We start from the raw sequence: 11,693 nt of genomic DNA, 5'->3' as shown, positions 1-11,693 counted from the left end.
GATGTTATGGGGAAGTTCGAGGTCCTTGTAATACTCGAGCTTCGTTAAGGCTGCCTCGTGAGTCCAGTTGTGCGTTACACCATATCCCTCAAATTGAGGGCCAGTTGGTGTCGCTGCCGGCACGAGAGCACGTAGCTCGGCTTCAACAAGTGTACCATCAAACTTCGGCACATCTTTTTTTTCATGCACAACTTTGCCCTTCTTGAAGTTCTTTTTGTCTTCTCTAAACGGATGCCTCCTTTTGAGGAACTGTCGATTCGTGTCAAACGCAACATACTTGCGACCCTTCTGTAACCAAAGGAACTCAAGCCGGTGCCTGCACACTGGGCATGGTCACTTACCAGCTGTACACCATCCGCATGTTAGGGCGTACCCGGGCATGTCATGCATGGTATACTGCAACCAAACTTTCATGTAGAAGTTTGTCTTTGATGCTCGGTCGTATGTCAATGTCCCGTGGTGCCAAGAGTGGTTCAAATCTTCCACAATCGGCTGCATGTAGACACTCAAATTCTTCCCCGGGTAATGAGGGCCTGGAATGATCAGCGACAGAAACATGGTCTTCCTCGTCATTAGGACTCCGGGAGGGAGATTGAGCGGAATAACAAACACGGGCTAGCAACTGTAATTGGCAGCCGACATACCATATGGATTGAAGCCATCTGTTGCTATCGCAATTCTGACATTCCGAGCCTCGGCTGCCGCAAGGGGGAATTTCTTATCGAAGTTCTTCCATGCCGTACCATCGGATAGATGTCCCATCTTCAACTGCTTTTTTTCGTCCACGAATCTCTTCCCATACTTGTGTCACGTCATCTGTTTGGCTGTCTCCTCGTGCATGTAAAGTCGCTGGATTCTTTTTATGAATGGGAGATATCGAAGAATCGACTTTGCGGTGCTTGACTGCCTCACCTGACCATCCTTTCCCGTTACCTCTTCATACCTAGATCGCTTCTGAGATGGGACAGTACTTGTCCTCCGCAAACTGTCTCCAAAATAGAACGCAGCCTTTCGGACAACAGTCTATCTTTTGATAATCCATGTTGAGGTCCTTCATCATTCTCCTCGTCGCGTGCAGGCTTTGAGGCAGGCAATGATCTTTGGGCAACATGTTACCAGTTGTTTTCAGACTTGCTTCAAAGCCCTCACGGGTGGTGTTGTACCGGGTCTTGTCGACTAGACATTGGGAGATGGCATCGAGCTGAGAAATTGCGGCGTCCTCGTACAGAGGCTTCTTAGCCGCGGCAATCATACCATAGAAGGCCTTCGCGGTTGGCTCTGGTTCCTCCGGTTCTGGCGGCGCCTCCGGTTCTGGAGGTGGCGAATCCGGGACATCGGCATGGACGAGATCATCTAGAAAGTCTCTAATTCCATCATACTCATTGCCATTGAGCCGCTGCCGCATCACCTCACCTCTGTCATGTTCGCGCTCATCAAAGTCGATTTCCGTGACGTACCCATGCATATACCCATATTGCAGAAGGTGTCTATACATTTCATCCTTCCCACGACGTTGACGCTTCACGCAGCGAACATAGGGGCAAAGTGCCCGAACCAGCCCCTTTGTACCACGCGCTAACTCATTCACTAGAAAATGGGTCTTCCTTGTCCACTCAGTTGTTTTCTCAGTTGCACTAACATGCTCATTGTACATCCATCCATTATCAGCCATCCTCTGCTTTATTGGGAGCCAAACCACATACATAGCATTTATATCAAATAGGAAATTAAATGCATCATATTTTTATTTATTTTACCGGGCGAAACGCATGCATCAACCTACATCTCTACTAGGTGGGCTCCTAGCAGCCGCCGGATCCGTAGTTGGCTACGTTCTCCATGCTCTACCCCGGTCCAAGTCAGAATTTCGGCAGCACCTCCCCGCTGCTCTCCCGATACACGTCTCGGCAAAAAGCCGAGAGGATGTGCATCCGGAGAACAACGGGGAGGCGCCGCCGAAATCCTGACTCGGACCGGAGTAGAACATGGAAAACGTAGACAACTACGCATCCGCCGACTGTCCCGTAAATGCCGCAAGCGTTACGGTTCAAAATATGCGGACCACTAATGCATATTTATCCGCGTAACTCTCGCGGACGGGAAGTGACACCTAGGTTACGCAACTGGACTTGGAAAATGAATCTAGTGACATAAGAAAATGCGGAGATGAAGTTGGAAATTTAGCTCACCCTCGGTTGAAGAGGAAGTAGTCCAACAACCGGGTGTCGATGTCGGCGAACGTCGAGAAGCGGGCAAGATCCGGGATCGTCACCCCGGGGTGCTCATGACGAGGCGGTCACCACATGGCCTATTACAAATTCAAATTATTAGAAAAAATTCACATTTGCATTTCTATTTCCATTATTAAACAAATTCATTTCTATTTCTATTTATTTCTACTAGTTCGACTATATTGTTTAACTATTCGCACGGTAATTCTTTAATATTCAATTTCAATTTGATGAATAAATTGCATGTTGGTTTTTTTTCAGGAACTAAACATTTTGGTTTCAATTAGATCAACCAATCAACATTTTCTGAAAAACAAAAATAAAAAAACAGTGGCTAACCCGACCTAGCTTACCTTTGCAGGGAAGAGGGGTCGGACAGGGCCTCGCCGGCAGTGAAGAGGAGACTAGGCGGCGCGGGGGACCGTGCCGGCGAGCGGCGGCACGACAGGGGAGAGGAGGACGACGACACCGGCAGGGGAGGGGAGAGGAGGAGGACGGCACCGGCGCGTGGCGGCGGGTTGGATGAGGAGAAGGTGGTGGGAGAGGAGGGCGGCCAGAGGGCAGCGCGTGGCGGCGGCCGGGGAGGTGGTTGGCGGCGGCTGGGGAGGTGGTTGGCGGCGGCCGGGGAGGTGGTTGGCGGCGGTGGCGGGCGGAGCTCGGGTGCGGGCAGAAGCAGAGATGGGCGCGGGGTGAAGGGCGCAGGGAGAGGTGGTCCGGCTCGACCCGGCCACTGAACCCAACCGTGCCCTAATCCTATCTATGCCGAGGGCAAGGCTATGCCGACGGCAGCCCTCGGCATAGACCCCATTTTTTTCTTTTTAATTTATTTTCTATTTAAATTTTGTGTTGTGTCAATTATATTATAAAATATGCTAATATAGGTCCATACAAATATGTTTTAATCTTCTACATTCCCAAGCTATGCGTATAATTTTTTACCATATCTTAACTTAATATCTCCGGTAGCCGAGACCCTGATTCGCGAGCCCCGCAGATCGATCTACCCCTTTGACTGGCCTCCAATAACAGTTGACCCATGGACTTTTCTGTTACTTTGTGTTTTGTTAGGTCATTGTAACATGTAGTATCAATAATTACCCTATCTTACATCCATATTCTCTCCGGTAGACGAAACCCTAATCTGGGAGCCCCGCAGATCTACCCCTTTGACCGGCCTCCGATAACAGCTGACCCATGGAATTTTCTCTTCCTTTGTGTTGTGTTAGGTCATAGGAACATGTAGTACCAATAATTACCCTATCTTACCTCAATATTCCCTCTGGTAGACGAAACCCTAATCTGGGAACCCCGCAGATCTACCCCATTCATCGGCGGTCTACCCCTTTGACTGCATCCCATCGGGGGTCCCCCGGTGGGCATATGCCTCCATTTGAGCTTGGTTAGGTCATAGGTACATGTGGAAACAAGGATCATCCCATATGATCTCAAGTTTCTCTCCGGTTCACCTCCGAGGGAGTTCCCCCCTATACATGCAAAATCTGCCTAAGTGTAGGAACCCCCTGTCCGAGAAGCCGGACACACCTGGGGGGTAGCCTAGGATATAAAACCATCTCAAATCACTTTTGTGCATTTCATGTGGACACACACAAGTTTTGGGGCCATTCCCTAGATCCGATGCTCGATTTCCGACGAAACCCTAGTTCTGTTGACCGCGCGGTCTACCCCTTTGACTGCATCCCATCGGGGGTCCCCCGGTGGTCATATGCCTCCATTTGAGCTTGGTTAGGTCATAGGTACATGTGGAAACAAGGATCATCCCATATGATCTCAAGTTTCTCTCCGGTTCAACTCAGAGGGAGTTCCCCCCTATACATGCAGAATCTGCCTAAGTGTAGGAACCCCCTGTCCGAGAAGCCGGACACACCTGGGGGGTAGCCTAGGATATAAAACCATCTCAAATCACTTTTGTGCATTCCATGTGGACACACACAAGTTTTGGGGCCATTCCCTAGATCCGATGCTCGATTTCCGACGAAACCCTAGTTCTGTTGACCGCGCGGTCTACCCCTTTGACTGCACCCATCGGGGGTCCCCCGGTGGTCATATGCCTCCATTTGAGCTTGGTTAGGTCATAGGTACATGTGGAAACAAGGATCATCCCATATGATCTCAAGTTTCTCTCCGGTTCAACTCTGAGGGAGTTCCCCCCTATACATGCAGAATCTGCCTAAGTGTAGGAACCCCCTGTCCGAGAAGCCGGACACACCTGGGGGGTAGCCTTGGATATAAAACCATCTCAAATCACTTTTGTGCATTCCATGTGGACACACACAAGTTTTGGGGCCATTCCCTAGATCCAATGCTCGATTTCCGATGAAACCCTAGTTCTGTTGACCGCGCGGTCTACCCCTTTGACTGCATCCCATCGGGGGTCCTCCGGTGGGCATATGCCTCCATTTGAGCTTGGTTAGGTCATAGGTACATGTGGAAACAAGGATCATCCCATATGATCTCAAGTTTCTCTCCGGTTCACCTACGAGGGAGTTCCCCCCTATACATGCAGAATCTGCCTAAGTGTAGGAACCCCCTGTCCGAGAAGCCGAACACACCTGGGGGGGTAGCCTTGGATATAAAACCATCTCAAATCACTTGTTCATGCCATGTGGACACACACAAGTTTTGGGGCCATTCCCTACATCCGATGCTTGATTTCTGATGAAACCCTGGTTCTGTTGACTGCACGGTCTACCCCTTTGACTGCATCCCATCGGGGGTCCCCCGGTGGGCATATTCCTCCATTTGATCTTGGTTAGGTCATAGGTACATGTGGAAACAAGGATCATCCCATATGATCTCAAGTTTCTCTCCGGTTCAACTCCGAGGGAGTTCCCCCCTATACATGCAGAATCTGCCTAAGTGTAGGAACCCCCTGTCCGAGAAGCCGGACACACCTGGGGGGGTAGCCTTGGATATAAAACCATCTCAAATCACTTTTGTGCATTCCATGTGGACACACACAAGTTTTGGGGCCATCCCCTAGATCCGATGCTCGATTTCCGATGAAACCCTAGTTCTGTTGACCGCGCGGTCTACCCCTTTGACTGCATCCCATCGGGGGTCCCCCGGTGGGCATATGCCTCCATTTGAGCTTGTTAGGTCATAGGTACATGTGGAAACAAGGATCATCCCATATGATCTCAAATTTCTCTCTGGTTCACCTACGAGGGAGTTCCCCCCTATACATGCAGAATCTGCCTAAGTGTAGGAACCCCCTGTCCGAGAAGCCGGACACACCTTGGGGGGTAGCCTAGGATATAAAACCATCTCAAATCACTTTTGTGCATTCTATGTGGACACACACAAGTTTTGGGGCCATTCCCTAGATCCGATGCTCGATTTCCGACGAAACCCTAGTTCTGTTGACCGCGCGGTCTACCCCTTTGACTGCATCCCATCGGGGGTCCCCCGGTGGGAATATGCCTCCATTTGAGCTTGGTTAGGTCATAGGTACATGTGGAAACTAGGATCATCCCATATGATCTCAAGTTTCTCTCCGGTTCAACTCCGAGGGAGTTCCCCCCTATACATGCAGAATCTGCCTAAGTGTAGGAACCCCCTGTCCGAGAAGCCGGACACACCTGGGGGGTAGCCTAGGATATAAAACCATCTCAAATCACTTTTGTGCATTCCATGTGGACACACAAAAGTTTTGGGGCCATTCCCTAGATCCGATGCTCGATTTCCGATGAAACCCTAGTTCTGTTGACCGCGCAGTCTACCACTTTGACTGCATCCCATCGGGGGTCCCCCGGTGGGCATATGCCTCCATTTGAGCTTGGTTAGGTCATAAGTACATGTGGAAACAAGGATCATCCCATATGATCTCATGTTTCTCTCTGGTTCACCTCCGAGGGAGTTCCCCCCATACATGCAGAATCTGCCTAAGTGTAGGAACCCCCTGTCCGAGAAGCCGGACACACCTGGGGGGGTAGCCTTGGATATAAAACCATCTCGAATCACTTTTGTGCATTCCATGTGGACACACACAAGTTTTGAGGCCATTCCCTACATCCGATGCTCGATTTCTGACGAAACCCTAGTTCTGTTGACCGCGCGGTCTACCCCTTTGACTGCATCCCATCGGGGGTCCCTGCTACGTCTCCGACGTATCGATAATTTCTTATGTTCCATGCCACATTATTGATGATATCTACATGTTTTATGCATACTTTATGTCATATTTATGCATTTTCCGGCACTAACCTATTAACGAGATGCCGAAGAGCCAGTTGCTGTTTTCTGCTGTTTTTGGTCTCAGAAATCCTAGTAAGGAAATATTCTCGGAATTGGACGAAATCAACGCCCAGGGGCCTATTTTGCCACGAAGCTTCCAGAAGACCGGAGAGAAGACGAAGTGGGGCCACGAGGCGGCGCCACAGTAGGGCGGCGCGGCCCAAGCCCTGGGCGCGCCGGCCTAGCGTGTGGGCCCCTCGTGACTCTCCCGACTCTGCCCTTTCGCCTACAAATAGCCTTCATCGCGAAACCCCTAGTACCGAGAGCTACGATACGGAAAACCTTCCAGAGACGCCGCCGCCGCCAATCCCATCTCAGGGGATTCAGGAGATCGCCTCCAGCACCCTGCCAGAGAGGGGATTCATCTCCCGGAGGACTCTACACCGCCATGGTCGCCTCCGGAGTGATGAGTGAGTAGTTCACCCCTGGACTATGGGTCCATAGCAGTAGCTAGATGGTTGTCTTCTCCTCATTATGCTTCATTGTCGGATCTTGTGAGCTGCCTAACATGATCAAGATCATCTATCTGTAATGCTATATGTTGTGTTTGTTGGGATCCGATGGATAGAGAATACTATGTTATGTTGATTATCAATCTATGTGTTGTTTATGATCTTGCATGCTCTCCGTTACTAGTAGATGCTTTGGCCAAGTTGATGCTTGTAACTCCAAGAGGGAGTATTTATGCTCGATAGTGGGTTCATGTCTCCGTGAATCTGGGGGAGTGACAGAAGCCCCTAAGGTTATGGATGTGCTGTTGCCACTAGGGATAAAACATTGATGCTATGTCCGAGGATGTAGTTATTGATTACATTACGCACCATACTTAATGCAATTGTCTGTTGTTTGCAACTTAATACTGGAAGGGGTTCGGATGATAACCTGAAGGTGGACTTTTTAGGCATAGATGCATGCTGGATAGCGGTCTATGTACATTCCATGCCATCTCGAATCACTTTTGTGCATTCCATGTGGACACACACAAGTTTTGGGGCCATTCCCTAGATCCGATGCTCGATTTCCGACGAAACCCTAGTTCTGTTGACCGCGCGGTCTACCCCTTTGACTGCATCCCATCTGGGGTCCCCCGGTGGGCATATGCCTCCATTTGATCTTGGTTAGGTCATAGGTACATGTGGAAACAAGGATCATCCCATATGATCTCAAGTTTCTCTCCGGTTCAACTCCGAGGGAGTTCCCCCCTATACATGCATAATCTGCCTAAGTGTAGGAATCCCGCCCTTTTTTCCCGCCCACCCTTTCCCGCTGCTTCTCTCCCGCCCTTTTTTCCCGCCATGATTTCCCGCCAAGTTTTCCCGCCCACCCTTTCCCGCTCATTCTCTCCCGCCAAGTTTTCCCGCCCACCCTTTCCCGCCCATTCTCTCCCGCCAAGTTTCCCGCCGTTTCAGCCCCTCGTCGGCCTATATATAGCCATGTCTTCTCCACTAACAGCACCAGCAACATTTCTCCCCTCATCACTTCTCTCATCCAAAAGCACCACAAAATCCTCTGAGCTGAGCTACCGCTGAGATGGCTCCTCGCCGCCGTAGCAACACGGGCTTCATCGGCGTTCGCCTGTGGCCTGCGGGGCATTTCGCGGCTGAAATCACCGCCGGTGGAACGCGTGTGTGGCTCGGCACCTTCTACATGAAGGAGGCTGCTGCCCGCACATACGACGTTGCGGCTTGGAGGTTTGGCCGGCGCGCCACGAAATGAACTTCCCGGAGGTCAGGTCTCTGCCGGAAGCTCAGAGTCTCTCTACTGAGCCGCTACTTCGCTCACAGGGTGAAGCGCGGCGGTACAGGGCTGGCCAGCGGCGGATTGATACCACCGAGGCGGACGAGCGGTTCATGGCACAGTGGCGCAGAGACCATCCCGGAGACGTCGAGGCAATGCGCGCATTCTGGAAGGACAAGCAGGCGTACAGGAGAGAGAGGAGGGCGGGAAAGCGGCAGAGGAAGGCCGAGGTTGAAGCAGAGTACGCCAAAGGAGAGGCGTCGACATGGGGGGAGAATGATGAACGGTGGTCGTGGAACCTCACAACCACCGCTTCAGAGGACACCCCCAGCGAGGATGAAGATTTCGACTTCTCTGATTAATATGTGTGTGTGTCGAGTCCGTGTGTCTAGCGGGTCATGCGTCGACCCAATGTTAAGTGCTTTGTTCGTGTGTGGGTGTAGTTTCTTTAAATGTTTTGGTTTGTGTGTGGGTCTAGTTCTTTAAGTGTTTTGGTTCCTGTGTGGGTGTAGTTTCTTTAAGTGTTTTGGTTCCAGTGTGTGGGTGTAGTTCTTTAAGTGTTTCGGTTCGTGTGTGGGTCTAGTACTTTAAGCGCTTTGGTATGTGTGTGGGTCTAGTTATTTAAGCGTTTTGTATCGTGTGTGGGTCTTAAGTTCTTAAATGTATCACTTTTCTCTCCAGTTCACCTCCGAGGGAGTTCCCCCCTATACATCCAGAATCTGCCTAAGTGTAGGAACCCCCTGTCCGAGAATCCGGACACACCTTGGGGGGTATCATTGGATATAAAACCATCTCAAATCACTTTTGTGCATGCCATGTGGACACACACAAGTTTTCCAGCGATTCCGACGCTCCGGTGGTCTGTATCTTCGAAAACCCTAGGGCGGGGACCCCGCAGATCTACCCCTATAGCTTTCTCCGTGCGAGGGTTTACCAGTGGACTTTTTTATTTGTTTTGCTTTGTTTAGGACATATGTACATGGAAACCATAGGTTGGGCATACTTTACCATAAAATAGGCTCCGGTTGAGCCATGGCGGGGGTTTCCACATACATATCCTGGATTTTACCAAGTGGTAGCCCATTATGCGGAAATCGTCAACGCTGGGTACATCCAAGGTTAGCCAAACCTTACATCACACTTGTACATATATGTTAGGGGCAGATGCAAGTTTTCCAACAATTCTGACGCTCCGGTGATCTGTATCTTGGGAAACCCTAGGGCGGGACCCCGCAGATCTACCCCTAGGGTTAGGGTTAGGGTTATAGTTAGGGTTAGCAATGTATGTGGAAACCCTAGGGGTTAGGGTTAGGGTTAGAGTTAGGGTTAGGGTTAGAGTTAGGGTTAGAGTTAGCGTTAGCAATGTATGTGGAAACCCTAGGGTTAGGGTTAGGGCTAGAGTTAGGGTTAGGGTTAGGGTAAGAGTTAGGGTTAAAGTTAGGGTTAGGGAAACCATAGGGCGGGGACCCCGCGGATCTACCCATATGTATATCGATAGCAAATGTTGGGCCTAGTGGCTCCGGTTGACCCGTTTGCGAAGAGCGTCACCCGTGGGACCTACATATGCCATCTACGAATTCTTAAAAAATAACCATTTTTTACATAATTCATACTAGTAAATAAATAATAGAAACATAATATAAAGTAATATGAGAGAGAGAGAAAAAAGAAAAAAAAAGCTATATGCCGAGGGTGGCCGTCGGCATAGGGGGGCCATGCCCTATGCCGAGGGTAGCCCTCGGCGTCTGTGTGACGCCGTGAGAGGGCCGTCATGTCGTCCGAACAGCAAAGCATGCTATCCGCCTACGCCGAGGGCTGCAGACGCCGACGGCAGCCCTCGGCGAGGAACCCGTACGCGCCGACGAGATCTAGACGCCGACGGTCGGCTTCCGGCGCTGCCCCGGCGAGGCCGTACGCCAACGGCCCCGATAAAAAGCCCTCGGCGTAAGGTTTGGCCGTCGGCGTCTCCGGCCATTCCTGTAGTGATGGTGGAGATCATGCCCTCCGACTCCGATCGCCATGGGCATGGGCGCCAGCTTGGCGGTCTGATCGAGTAGCAAATATCAGCAGGATCCTGACGCGGCGCGACCCCTCTCCGTCCCAGTGTCCCACCCCAGTATACCGACCCAGCCTGGCAGCCAAACCGGGCCGGGCGTACTACATGGTCGGCGTCGTGCGACACGTGGGGGAAAAAAATTCGAGGCCAAGCGAGCAGGACGACGTGGGGCGACCGCGGCCACTGCCCACTGCATGGTGACCTACGAGCGGCTAGCTAATTTCGTGCTACCACACGTACCGGCCGGGATCGATCGCGACGTCAAGCTGCGATTCGTGCCATGGAAGAAACGGACAAGTAGGAATGGATGGCGACCCAGATCCAGTTATTCGGTGATCGATCCCTCCCACACACCACAGTCCATGCATGGCTCATTTTCCCTTTTTCCCTTTCTTTTGGCGGCAAAGTTCTTTGACTCGGTTACAATATATCACTACAACCGTACCTTTCCTTTCCTAGTCTCGTTGATCATGCGCAGGAATATGTTAATGCAGTAGTAGTAATGTGAGCCATGATTTGCCTCCATTCAACATAGTAGTAAGAAGAGTTTTGCCAAGAAACAAGTATAGCAAGCGCAAGGGATTTTCTCATGTCAGATAATGTCGCTGGTGACTGTTTGGACCTTAGGCTGGTGCCAATGCATTACCCCACTATAGACTCGCCACATTAGCTTTTATCCTCACTCTCACCCCATTCTCACCCCTCTCTCACCCCATGGTGCCAGTGCACGGGCTATAGTGCTAGCTCTCACATCTCTCTCCTCCCTACCGCCTCCCTACCGCCCCCACTAGCACCGCTATCGCCTCCCTCTCGCCCCGCTCTCGCCTCCAACGCGGGCTATAGGCGGGCGGTACCGCGCCCTACCGCCGGGCGGTGGAACCACCGCCCGCCGCTACCGTCTCGCCCGCCTACAGCCCCGCTCTCGCCTCCGAGCGGGCGGTATCGCCCGCGCTGCCGCCCGCGTTGGCACCAGCCTTAGAAAACAGATATCGGGATGGACAACAAATAGTACTCCGATATACAACTAAGCACGTTGGTCATGCAGTAGTATATTATATTCGTATTCGATGGGGAGTTGGTCGGCCATACCTTAACATGTTGCAAGTCCGAGAATGTGAATGTCGACGACTATTAGGCTAGTCATATCGGAGAGGAATATAGATTTCTTGCATAGGAAAATACATCCATGCCATGGGTGCCACCAAAAATAATAGTAATTTTAAAAAAAGGGGCAAATAAATTTGAATCCTTTTGAAAACCAAAGATGATCAAGTATTGTTCCTGGGATGTGTGGATGTGTGGCGCCCTTTCCAGCGGCGCCACGCACGCCACACGCCCTGCCACGTCGGCCGGTCAACGCAACGTAGCCTCAGGAGCATCACGGAGAACAGGATGTGTCGCGCCGCTTGCAAGGG

Source organism: Lolium perenne, chromosome 6, assembly GCF_019359855.2.
Source record: "Lolium perenne isolate Kyuss_39 chromosome 6, Kyuss_2.0, whole genome shotgun sequence".
Lineage (NCBI taxonomy): Eukaryota > Viridiplantae > Streptophyta > Magnoliopsida > Poales > Poaceae > Lolium > Lolium perenne.
The sequence above is the reverse complement of the archived record's forward strand: the minus strand, read 5'-3'. Positions refer to the sequence as shown.